The sequence below is a fragment of the Sitophilus oryzae genome, unplaced genomic scaffold (assembly GCF_002938485.1).
Source record: "Sitophilus oryzae breed Bouriz unplaced genomic scaffold, Soryzae_2.0 scaffold_249_pilon_pilon, whole genome shotgun sequence".
Taxonomy (NCBI): domain Eukaryota; kingdom Metazoa; phylum Arthropoda; class Insecta; order Coleoptera; family Curculionidae; genus Sitophilus; species Sitophilus oryzae.
In genome coordinates this window covers 881,147-894,670 of record NW_022146806.1, presented here as the reverse complement: position 1 = coordinate 894,670, position 13,524 = coordinate 881,147, and the positions used below count along the sequence as shown (strand labels likewise).

General features: G+C 30.8%; 3 protein-coding genes across 9 annotated transcripts in view; 1 reads left to right on the top strand and 2 right to left on the bottom strand.

The window, feature by feature from the left end:
* LOC115884437 (TWiK family of potassium channels protein 18-like) overlaps positions 1-13,524 on the bottom strand; it is a 333,903-nt gene that overhangs the window by 221,597 nt on the left and 98,782 nt on the right. The gene's annotated exons all lie outside the window — the stretch shown is intronic.
* The window catches only part of LOC115884436 (inositol polyphosphate-5-phosphatase A), a 283,771-nt gene that overhangs the window by 192,068 nt on the left and 78,179 nt on the right, over positions 1-13,524 (bottom strand). The window lies entirely within an intron of this gene.
* Positions 1-13,524, top strand: part of LOC115884439 (RNA-binding protein Musashi homolog 2) — a 153,392-nt gene that overhangs the window by 126,701 nt on the left and 13,167 nt on the right. For 2 of the 4 annotated variants that reach the window (XM_030903022.1, XM_030903023.1), the window contains one exon: positions 1,863-1,959. The exons of the other annotated variants lie outside the window; for them this stretch is intronic. The gene's annotated coding sequence lies outside the window, so the exon portion shown is untranslated. The remainder of the gene's footprint in view (positions 1-1,862; positions 1,960-13,524) is intronic. 4 annotated transcript variants of the gene reach the window in all.

The window sequence follows — 13,524 nt, the reverse complement described above, 5'->3', positions numbered from 1 at the left end:
TATGTTGCCATAATATTATGAAGATATGTTTTTTAACTAAAAATCAAAAATATTTCCAAAATTTTTTTAAAAAAATTCAAAAATATTAAAAAGAAAATTTTCGGGGAAAAACCTCATAGACGTGTTTCTGGGGTCGAAATATATGAATAAAAGTTTTACCTAAAAATATTTGCACTTATTGAAGACTCACCCTGTATAATAATCATATAATAAGTTAACTCCTGAATACTTTGACGTAAATAGAGATATTTATTTGACACTATTTTTCTGTTTATATGAAGAATCTGAAACTACGCCAATGACGTCAAATTTTGGAAAAAAGGTAAATATCCAGCACGTAATGGTTTTTTCGGTGGGAGCTATCATTTTTTTATTAGGTAGTAATTTAATAACAGATAGGTATTGGGTATATCATATTTTGAGAAAGCTCATAAAAAGGCCAATAAATGAAAAAATAATATACAGGGTGTCCCATTAAAAAAACATAAATTAAGTCATATTTAGAAAATGATAGCTCCCATCGAAAAACTAGGTAGCCACTGGATTCTACGGACAGGACACTATACCGGGTGCGTCTTGAAAGTGGCTCACCCCCTATAACTTTTTTATTTTTTCAGATAAAAAAACGAGAATTGGTATGTTATTATATGACATAAATTAGGATTGGTTGACGTATTCAATTGTTTTTGGTCGCTTCCTGTTTCACCGGAAATGACACACACAGCTTTGATTTTTAAATGCCACCCTTGGTATTTTTTTACTTTATTCAATAGAAAATGAAGAATGACATCATATGTCAACTTTGGCGTTCTTGCTTAATAAAAAAGCGTATTTTAAAATTCAATCTAGAGTGCTATGGCTATGTTAGAAACACTAATTCTTAATCAAGGAGCCTTGGAAAAATAGATTTGATCATCTACTGTTTTTAGTGTCTTGTCCTGGCCAGTTAGAAAATGCTCAAATCGTATTTTTAATCATATCTCAATTTTTTCAAATGGAACTAGGGTGGCTCATTAGCATATTTGGAAAAAGAATTTTTTTACGAATAATTTGATACCAGACACTTGGTATTTTCAGTCAAATTTTCGTTACGAACCGCAAGTTATAATTTCAAATAAACCATATGCGAAAATGTCAAAAGTTGACATATGATAAGTCATTTAATTCAGAGTGTTATTTTCTATCGAATAAAGTAAAAAAATACCGAGGGTGCAATTTAAAAGTTGTAGTCATTTCCGGTGAAACAGGAAGTGACCGAAAACAATTGAATACGTCAATCAATCCTAATTTATGTCATATACTAACATACCCAATCTCGTTTTTTTTAAATGAAAAAATAAAAAAGTTATAGGGGTGAACCACTTTGTTTAGGGGTGAACCAATTGTTTCACCTTTTCGGTCACTTTTAAGATAACCGAGATACAAGGGGAGTCGAAAAATGCAACATTTTCAAATTCGCCCTTTATTTCAGGAACTAATGGCCTAGGACAAATCTGTGTGTAGCATCTTTAGTTTCATAACAAAGTAGACCAAAGTCTACCTCTACTCATAAACGAGAAACCCTCTAAAACACACGAAAATGGGACGCCCTGTATATTTTTTCTATTAACCAACATTAGAAAGAAACTTTTTGGCAATTTATCTAAGTGGTTTTTTGGTTTTAAACATAATTATTCGAATATCATAGTTTTTCAGTGTATATGATTGATCATTATCATATTATAGTAGATGGCTTACACCAACTTTCAAACAGACTCATTGATTATAGCAGTAATAAACATCAGCTTCTCTGTAGATTGTTGCACGTTGGAACATGTTCGACACCCGAACCAAAAACTGATATTTTATTTTTTCCATTCAAGTGTGTCAGATACGCCCACAGACCATCTGGGTGCCATCCAGGGTGGTTTCCAGGAGATGGATGGCAAAACGCACAGTGACAAGTTTGAACAGCTGAAGGTAAAGAAGGAAGACACGTGTAGCGTTAAAAAAATAGTGTAGTGAACTTCGATTTTTCTTAGATTAGTTTTATGTTGGTAACGCCTATATAGATTGGTAAAAGTCTATATAGATGGAAGTGTTGCTATTAAATTAGTTTTTTGATTAAAAACACTAAGAAAGGAGGTTATCAACAAAATTACAGCTACCGGGATGGAGAATTAATATGGCTGACTTAATTTCTTTGTCAGTGACGTACTAATTTTACTTAAAACGTGTGGGAATTTAAATTGAGATAGACTCCATAATTTTGCTGGTTTTGTTTTGCTTTGAGCCAGTCAATGTTATTAGTTATTAAAATTAAAAACATATTTCTAGTAAGATAGTAAGAATTAAAGTTATTATAGGAATTATTTAATAAAAAATACATATATGTACCGCACTAAAACATCTAAGTCAAACTGACTTATCCTAGTTATATTTGACAAGTAGTAAATGAATGCGAAAATGTAGGAATAAAAACATAATTAGTACAAATTCTGAGTGTTAAATAAGTGCAAATATTTTTAGGGCTGGTAGATATCGATAAAAGAATCATATTTTCTCTTTACCGTTTTTCATGTTTTTTTTGTCTGGAAACAAAACAATAGCAAGCTACACAAGTAACTTACCGATAGGTAAAATACGTTATCGCCCATCCCTAGTCATGACATCGATTCTCTCTAATAAATGAGTTTAAAAATACTATTTAGCCTCCTTCCTTGGTTTTTTTACTCAAAATTAGTATAAAGGAACGTATTGACAGTTGAAATGAAATTCAGGACTAAATCTCAGAGAAATCAAGTAAAATGAGTTACATACGGTAGATGAGATTGGACTTTTCACTCAAACAAATAGAAGATATTTACTTAGATGAAGAATTTAAGAATAAGTAGGTATACAAGTATTGTGAAATTTTATCGAAAAAAAAACGGCGTCATCGAAGGCTATGAAATGAAGATCGCTGTCATTTTATATGGGAAATGTCATCGACTGTCATTTCCAAGCCAACTGGACGCCGTTATTTATCACACGGTAGAATTTCATAGTTCATTGAATGTGTGATATTATTTTTTTGGCAAATTATGACTATACAGGGTGTTGCAAAATGCACCGTCAAATTTCAGGGAGTGATTCTTTGTCAAAAAATATGGAAAAAAGTTTCTTTAAATATGGGTCCAAAAATATGCATAGCTTTAAAAATACAGAATGCTCATAGTTATTTTGTAATTATCTTAAATACTCTGTGTAGCCGACTTTCTTGAAATTTGTCAATGTTATTTCTGGTAATAATGACCTGTCGATACGTCACTTAAGTTTATAAGTTTATAACTACTATAATATCTACTAAACAATATGCCCAGGAAAATGATTTTTCTATCTGTTTTATGTAAAAATCCACCGGAAAGGACACGTTAATTATGGAGATCGTGTTGATTTTAGTTGTTGAAAGAGATTAACATAAAAAAAAGTGATTGCCCAAAGCGTAGCTATCTAAATGGGTTGTTTACATGTCCCATTTGCACCTGGGGATTAGCCACTGGAGGCATTTTTTCCACGATTTTTCTAATTCCATTAATTTAAACAACTCAATCGCGTGCCATGTTCCGGACAAGGGTAATCATTTAAGGGACCATGCCATAATTTTTTCGTTGAGTTTATTTATAGCAAAGCAAATTTTTGAAAAAAAAATCGTCATTTGTTACACAAATTACGTAAAATGGTAGTAGGTATATTTAAACAATAATTAGCTAAACATCGCTATCGTAGTTTTATCTCATTATTTACATTAAAACTGGTTCTAAAGACGCGTCTACACATGCCGTTTTACCTGTTCAGTCAAAATGTACGAAGTAAAACCTGGTATGTAGACGAAAAAAATGGAGGCTTTACTTGAACTGAATTAAGACAGAAGAGAATCTAGAGCACTGAATAATTATAATAATAATTTATTTATAAATCCATATAAATAAATAGTATACGTTATAAAGTCAAAGACTTGTTCGTATATTATTATTCAAATTATTGAATATATTAATTATGAATCTGAGCACGGGATTATTCAGTTTTACATCAAAACGTCCTTTTGCCTACACTGAAAAAAATTATAAGTCAAAAAATAATCTATATACCGGGTGCGTCTCAAAAGTAGCTCACCCCTATAACTTTTTTATGTTTTCAGATAAAAAATCGAAATTTGGTATATTAATATATGACATAAATTAGGATTGATTGACGTATTCAATTGTTTGGTTTGGTTTTACTTTATTCGATAGAAAATTACACTCTGAATAGAATGACATTATCTATCATATGTCAACTTTTGACATTTTCGGTTTATTTGAAATTGCAACATGCGATTCATAACGATAATTTGACTCGAAATACCAATTGTGTGGTACCAAATTATTCCCAAAAAAATGCTTTTTCCAAATATGTTAATGAGCCACCCTCGTTACATTTGAAAAAATTGAGATGTGATTAAAAATACGATTTGGGTAGCTTTTAACCGACCTGGACAAGACACGAATAACATTAGACGATCAAATCTATATTTCCAAGGCTCCTTGATTAAAAATTAGCGTTTTTAACACAGCCATGGCACTCTAGATTTAAATTTAAAATTCAATTTTGTTTTAAGCAAAAATGTCAAAAGTTGACATATGATATGTCATTCTATTTAGAATGTCATTTTCTATCGAATAAAGTAAAAAAAAATACCGAAGATGCCATTTAAAAATCAAAAGTTGTAGTTATTTCCGGTGAAACAGAAAGTGACAGAAAACAATTGAATACGTCAATCAATCCTCATTTATGTCATATGCTAACATACCAAATTTCGTTTTTTATCTGATAAAAGAAAAAAGTTATAGGGGTGAGCCACTTTTGAGACGCACCCGGTATATAAAATGCTAATGTTTTATCTGTGTTGTCTGTACTGAAGTAACGACTTGCTCTAGAAAGTTGCTTTTTTTACTAAAAGATAGCTAATTGCCTCTTCTAAAAACTGTCGTCGCCGGATTTTTTGTTTTTCATTTAACTAAAAAAAGTAAAAAGTATTTTTTTTCCTGATGTGGCGGATGCGCCAGGCTTCAACTAGTATTGATATATTACAGCATCTTTAATAAGTGACTTAAAAATCTAATATTTTTGAATAGTTAAAAAATAATGTGATTTCATTTTTTTAGAGATATTTAATGATTAGTACCAAACGACAATCGACACTATTTTCCCAATTATAAATACAATTTTGTAATAAAACTCCATTTTTTTTTTCTTTTATACTTCACTAAACACAGTCAAAAAATTCCATATTTTAAGCTAAGGAATCGCCTAAATTTTTTGGCCCTTATTCACTTACACCCTGTATACTAATGCAGAGCATGTCTCAAATGACGGATTAAAATTTCACGTCAATAAGGTTGACGGGGGAGTATTCTGAACGTCGCTTAATCAGCTTCTAACTAACCTAGTTAGTTAGTAGCTGATTGCTGGAATTTATATTAAGTAGCATATGATTAAAACAGTTTATGATTGAACGGGCTCTATACAGGGTGAGTTTTAATAAGTACAAATATTTTCAGGGCTGGTAGGTCTCGATAAAAGAAACTTATTTTTTCTTTACCGTTTTTCAAATAAGTCCAAAATAACCGAGTTATTTTCAATTTTTTTTTCGCGGAAAAAACTCATAGACGTGTTTCTGGGGTCGAAATATACTATCCCTAAAATATTTGCACTTATTTAAGACTCGCCCTGTGTAGCATTTTCAAATACGTAGCTATCAGCAAGGATTGAAATAGTTAGCAATACTGTGTTAGAGGAAGCGAAAAATTTTAGCAAATATTTGTCAATTCATTGACGTTTATTTTTTTACTATTTTTGAAAATTTACATGTTTTGGCTGTTATTTGTGAAATCGACGTGTTTTTCAATGTAAAAAATTATTATTTTTCAATACAACTCTAGTGTTCAACATGGAGAAGGTATACTTTTATTATTACGGCATATTTTCATCCCGGCATTCAAGACAAGCTTAAAAATTGAACATAATCGCCGAAGTAACTTTTAATCAATACAGAGTCGCAATTTTGGGAACAGTTTAATTATTTAAAAAATGTCTATACCTATGTGGCGGATTCATCTATCCAAAAAAATCCTTTATGGGTATTTCGCCACTGCACTGCCATAATAAATATAATAATAATAATGTATTGCTCATGCATCTGTAGATGTTAGTAATGTATGGCAATCGCTTCTTTGATTTTAAAAAACATAACATAAATAAATATAACATACGTAAAATTTAAAAATATTCATACAGAAAGTTTGGGCTTTTTGGTTTTACCTTATTAAGTAATTGTTATCAGGTAGTAATTGTTAATTTTGAAGTTTAACTTAATATAATGTCATTTTAACAGAACGTCAACGATTTCTTGTAGACGTATCTTTAAAAGACGTTTTAAAAAGTAAAGTGTTCTCGAATAGTTCAATTTAAATATTTTAAATAGTTTTTTTCTTGATTCTTTATATTTTTTTGCTTCCGACGACGGAAAGAGAAAACTTTCCGAAACGTTAAGCATTTTTTTCTTTGTTAGCAAATTTTTATTACTGTAAACACAACTTCTGACAAGCAGCGTCCGTTTAGGTTTAGCGCAGAAGTGTTTACAAAAAATAACTATTTTATTTTGTAAATGTTTCTTGCAGTGCAGTGGCGAAATACCCATAATGGATGTTTTTTGGATAGAGTATAATTATTTATTAAATATTAGAAAAGTATAGTTAGGCGATTTCAAAATATTGTTAACCAGGAACTAACAAAACGAAGGTGGAACAAGATAATAAGCTCATATAAGGGCATATTTCACTTTTTATATTTATAAAAATATGTGGAATGTTTTTTTTTATTTATTGCCAAGCAAACGAACAAAATCAGAATAGTCAACTATTTCAATCATTCTTGGCCGCTCCGTATTTATCAATATAATATTAAATCTAAATGAAATATTATTATACCGGGTGCGTCTCAAATGTGTCTCACCCCTATAACTTTTTTATTTTTTCAGATAAAAAAACGAGATTTGGTATGTTAGTATATGACATAAATTGGAATTGATTCAATTGTTTTGGTCATTTTCTGTTTCACCGGAAAAGACTACAACTTTCGATTTTTAAATGGCACACTGGGTATTTTTTTACTTTATTCGATAGAATATGACATTCTGAATAGAATGACATATCATATGTCAATTTTTGACATTCTCCCTTAACAGAAAATCGTATTTTAAATTTCAATCTAGAGTGTCATGGTTATGTTATAAACACTAATAATTAATCAAGGAGCCTTGGAAAAATAGGTTTGATCGTCTAATGTTTTTAGTGTCTTATGCTGGCCGGTTAAAATATGCCCAAATGGTATTTGTAATCATATCTCAATTTTTTCAAATGGAACGAGGGTGGATCATTAGCATATTTGAAAAAAGCATTTTTTTACGAATAATTTGATACCACACACTTGGTATTTCGAGTCAAATTTTCGATATGAACCGCATGTTATAATTTCAAATAAACCATATGTAAAAATGTCAAAAGTTGACAGATGATATGTCATTCTATTCAGGATGTTATTTTCTATCCAATAAATTAAAAAAAAATACCGGATTGCTACTTAAAAATCAAAAGTTGTAGTCATTTCCGGTCAAACAGAAAAAAAAACAGAAAGTGACCGAAAACAATTGAATACGTCAATCTATTCTAATTTATGTCATAGGCCCTGTTCTCAGAAGAATCCCTGACTAGTCAGCGCGTTTCTTATTGGTTGAAATGTGTAGAAACCAGACTAACAATCAGGTTTCTACGCATTTTAACCAATGAGAAACGTGCCGACTAGTCAGGGATTCTTCTGAGAACAGACCTATATACTAACATACCAAATTTCGATTTTTTAAATGAAAAAATAAAAAAGTTATAAGGGTGAGCCAGTTTTGCGACGCACCCGGTATATTCGCTTACACCGGTATTTGTCATAACAAAATTACAAGTACTTAGTCAAATTTCAAATATTTATCTCTAACTGTATTATCAGATTATGTATATGGTTTGGAATATGAGAAGTTGTGCAAACTAAGTCAGAAGACACAGTTAATAATAGTGCAATTTCCACGTCATGCGGTAATTTACCGTTTTCTGTTATACAAGGAAGTAAATAAGCTATAATTTATTTAAATACTGAACTTCTACTATACTGTCAACATAACTTCACACAATTACGATACCTTGAATAGTACACCAGTTAGTTTAAATAAAATACAGAATTAATTTTTCGCTAGCTATGATTTAATTAGGTATCTACTAAAGATGCTAACATGGGTTTGCTTCAGATAACAACATTCAAAGTAAAATAAAAGCTTCTAAAGGTGTGAATACGTGTGTTTCTTATTTAATCTATCCAGAATATTTCTAATATCAGAATCGTGTATTGTTAATAAGATCCATGTGAATTTGCAAGAGGGTTGAGGAATATCTTAAATCGGTTCGCTAAGCGAGAAGTTAGCTGTGAACGGTTCGTCTCTTCCGAGTATTGATTCGACCGTGGCGTCGTCGGCCGCTGTAGTAAAGATGCCCCAGGGAAATTACTCTACCGATCCTATGTAGGGATGTCCATTTCTAGAAAAGTATCGATATTTATCGCATTTTCGATATTTAAAAAATGTATCAAATTAGAACTTTCTAATCTGAAGTAATAGGAGACAGAGAGAGGGATTACATTTTTGAGGTAGCTTTCAGTACTAAATGCAGAATTTCTTGCTGAATCCAATTCTGTACAGAAAAATAGGAGTTGCAATTAAAAAAATACTTTAAACTTTATCATTACTTTTTTAGGACACCCCATATATTATTTAACATTTATATAAAACTTTTTTATGTCTTATTGTTAATTCTTATTGTCAATAATTAACGATATTATTGGACTTTCTCAGACTAATGGGCCACCCTGTATGTTTTGTAGTTATGAAAGGGCATTGAATAGTGAAATAAAAATCGAGGTCTACATTTAAATAAAAAAATATACAGGGTGGTCCGACTGTATTCCGGAAACTTTGGCAGCATATTTTGCAAATAAAAATAAGTAAAAACGTTCGTATGTCCTAAAATGCTTAGTTTCGGAGATACAGGGTGTAGAAGTTTCATTTTTATTTCGATTTTTTCCAAATAATTTCTGAAGTAACGTTAATATTTGGATGAAAATTGGTGGCTGGAAGTTTATGATATGAGAAATTTGATTTTGATATGAATATGACTCCTACTTGTAGAGGGCGCTACCTAGATATTTTTAAACTGGTTTGATGGGTAATAATTCAGTTTATGTAGAACTTTTGGCACAAAAACATTTCAAATCTATGATTTCAGTCTAAACTGTTTAGTCAACATGCTTAATTTATGTCATTGATGACAGGTATTGATCATTCAGATTCCAAATATCTCGAGAACCATTACTCGTATCGATTTTTACAAAGAAACATTTTTTATAAAGATCATTAAAAAACGTCGTAAATGTATATTTTTTACCCAATAGTTACAGGTACGGACAAAAAGTTATCAGTCTCCAAACCAGTTAAATATGTAGGTGGCGCCCTATACAAGCAGGAGTCATATTGACATCAAAATTAAATTTATCATGTCAAAAAAATCCCAGATACCAATTTTCATCCGAATATTGACGTTACTTCCGAAATTATCTGGAAAAAATCGAAATAAAAATGAAACTTCTACACCGTGTATCTCCGAAACTAAGCATTTTAGGACCTACATTTATACGAACATTTTTACTTATTTTTATCAGCAGAATATGCTGCCGAAGTTTCCGGAATACAGTTCGGACCAGCCTGTATATAATGGAGTCCCGAGTCCGAAAGGTCAGATTGGAAAATTACAATTGCAGTTTTGTAGAGGAGGAAAAATGGGAATTAATTTCCTCTATATCGTTTCAATTACTCCCAAAATTCGAGGAAACCCGAAAAACAACTGGTAACTTTCAAGATTCTTTCTGTATATCTCAGCGATATATTATCTGATATGTATCGAACATTTCCCTCTTTCTGGTCATCGTATATCGATATTTTTAAATATCGATATTCACGGACATCCCTAACAGTAAATTTGCGACTCTTGGTCGCTTTAGAATGTAGGCAAACACGCGTCCCGACGACTGATTTATCTCGGCTCGCGTATCCGCTTATATGTTATATTTGTGTGTGTCTTTTTTCACCCCTTTTTTGCCTCGGTATACCGAGTGGCCGTCAACCGCCCTCCGGTCGTCACACGTTGTTGCCGGGGATTCACGTGGGCGCGTATCGATTTTATGCTAGTGCCCCGTCGGGGATTAAATCGGGGAAGTATTATATAAATAAATATTTATTATTCGTTCTTTGTGTCGGTATTTTAGCGGATAATTTCATTGTATTTTTTAGCAGCATCTCGTATTTGTAATATAAAATTCTATAATTTAGTCGTTCAGATAAAAAAAAGTATTTTAAATCATACACCCAAAGAACAAAAGGACTTTTGTATTTGTATAGTGCTTTCATTTTATTTTGTCCCACTTTTAACTTACTATAATATTTTTAATTTTGGAGATAATTAATTTATTTATTATAATATTTATAACAATTTAATTATATTAATAATGTTTGAAGATTCATTAAAAAAGCAAATTATAGAGTTTTTAATGAAGTTTAGATATAGGTATAAAGTATAATTTTTTAAATGAGACACCTTGTATTTTAAAAGTTGTATTGGATAGCACATTTCTTTTTGATTTCAAGCATATATCAAACATGCCCTTTCTTGTTAATCGTTTTATTAACATTTGATTTTTTAATGAATGTTCTGTCTTCAAAAACAAGAAAGTTGTAGTCAGTTAAAAATAGGACAAAAAATCAAAGCACTGTACACATAGGATATTATTTTTGACCAATATGATCGAAAAAAAGGGAGTCCAGTAGCCTTTCTCTATTTAATTTTACATTACCAGCGATCTTCATTTCAAAGCCGTCGCCAACGCCGTTTTTCTTTCGATCGTATTGTAATTCAAGTCGTGCCCTAAATTCTGTTATCGACTTTTTAATGTTATTGCTAAATATAAACATTTTCACATACAGTTAAAGAAACAAAATTGTTATATATTAATATTTAAATATCTAAAAGTAATGAAAAAACACATTGTACAGGGTGTCCGAAATTCCAGAGTAACGGTAAGGAACGGTAACCTAACCTAACCGAACCAAAAGAGATACGAAGAAAGCCAAACTGTGGCCAAGTTAAGCAAATTTTTCAAATTATGAAGATCTGAATAGTACTTCCTAAGATAGTCGAAAAAAAACAAGAATTTTAAAGTCGTTTTTAATTTTGCCTGGGTGTATTGGAAGAGATATTTGAAATTAAATATAACTTCATATTGTCACTCTTTATGAAATGGTACAATTAAACTTAAATTTTTTGACGTTTCGTTCCCCAGATACCATCCTCAACATTATTTAAGTTTTATTAAGTTAATTAAGCTTATGACCTCTCATTCGAGAATTTTCCATATTTTTGACTTTTTTTAATCTTTTATGGTTTCTGAGATGCCAATGGTAACTCTAGAATTTGGTACACCCTATATATTGGAAATGGCAGCATTTACTTCTGTAATATTTTTGAGTCTCTCTCCCATTTAAAAATGGGATATATTACCCATTTAAATAAATAATAAAATAAACATAAATGGGAAAAGGAATTATTAAAAATCAAAATAAAAAAATTATATGCACGTGTCATGAATAAATCATGGTCCATTAAGTAAAATTTGCAACATTTTGTAGCATTTCTAAACATTAAAATTGAAATCTCCTAAACTACCATAGCATATTTACATATTTCGCATATACTAACAGATATATCGATCAAACAACAAAGCAAACTCCGAAAGCGACTTGCAAAACTTATTTTCCCCGTTCGTGCTTTAAATCAAGGGCAATTTTGGCCTGATGCCATTCACCTAACCTAGCAAAATACAACGGTCCCCCTTATACACCCCTGTGAATCATTGCAAGGGGATGATTCTTTCACAAGCCTATTGTTCAATATTCTATTATGAGTCACGTTATCGAGAAAGGGTATTTATAAAAACCAATCGATACGAAGCGTGGAAATAATCGACAAATTAACATTAAATATTTATAGGTTATAGTGACGTAAATATGTTTATTTAATGTCATTAGGCTGAGGTGTATTAAAGAATGTCAAGGCTGGTTATAATTTGTGAAGGTATGATGGTCATTTTCTTAATAACTAAATGGCTAAAAATTTTATTAGAGTTGTATTTGTTTACTGATAATTTAGATGACTATTACGTTAATTTTAAACAAAGACTAATGGTTTGATTAGTTTTAAAAACATCTGAATTATATTTAAAGATGGCGTGTTTATGCTGAGAAGTAGCAAAGAATGTCAAGGCTGGTTATAATTTGTGAGAGTATGATGGACGTTTTCTTAATAACCAAATGGCTAAAAAAATGATTTGAGTCACATTTGTTTACTGGTAATTTAGATGACTGTTGCATTAATGTCAAACAAAGCCTAATGGTTGGATTAACTTTTAAAACATCTGATTTATATTTAAATAGGGCGTGTTTATGATTACGTAAATATGTATGTCAAGGCTTGTTATAATTTGTGAAAGCATGATGCCCGTTTTCTTAATAACCAAGTGGCGAAGAATTTATGCTAGGGTCACATTTGCTAGGGTCACATTTGCTTACTTATAATTAATATGGCTGTTACATTAATTTTAATCAAAGCATAATGGTTCGATTATCTTTTAAGACATCTGAATCATAATTAATGATGGCGTTTTTATGATTTTGGTGATAAAAGTAACAAAATTATTATGTGTTATACCGTATGATCGAATAAAAACGGCGTCAGCGATGAAATGAAGATCGCTGTTATTTTATATGTAAAATTGTATGGTAAATGTCATCGATTCGTCATTTCATAGCCATCGCTGACGCCGTTTTTATTCGATCATACGGTACATAATACGATTATGGATAAAGCACATTTAGCAATTTTGTTTGCACTTGCAAGTAGCAATCTACTTTATTAAATTTCATCAAAACCAAAGAAAGAGAGCATTATAACCTCAAATTTAGTGAAATTAACGGAAATATAGTCAAATTAGTTATGTAGAGGGGACTAACTCAATTTACAATTTTCTTATGTCATATTTGAAGACAATAAAAGTATTTTTCAATGTAATCTTACGCGAGGTTGCAGATTTTCTACCTGATTTTTTTTAAAACGTCAAATTTGACAGATCCGATGCCATCTAGAACTTTTTTAAATGGAAACTTCCACAGTTTTTTCCACTCATTTTTTAGTAAATTTTTAGAAATATGTAGTTCAGTATACAATACACCCTTACACTGTTTTCCATATATAGGGTGTTCAAAATATTAAAAAAATAATAAAATTGCCAATGAAGTCATTTTCAACCCCTTGTGTATCG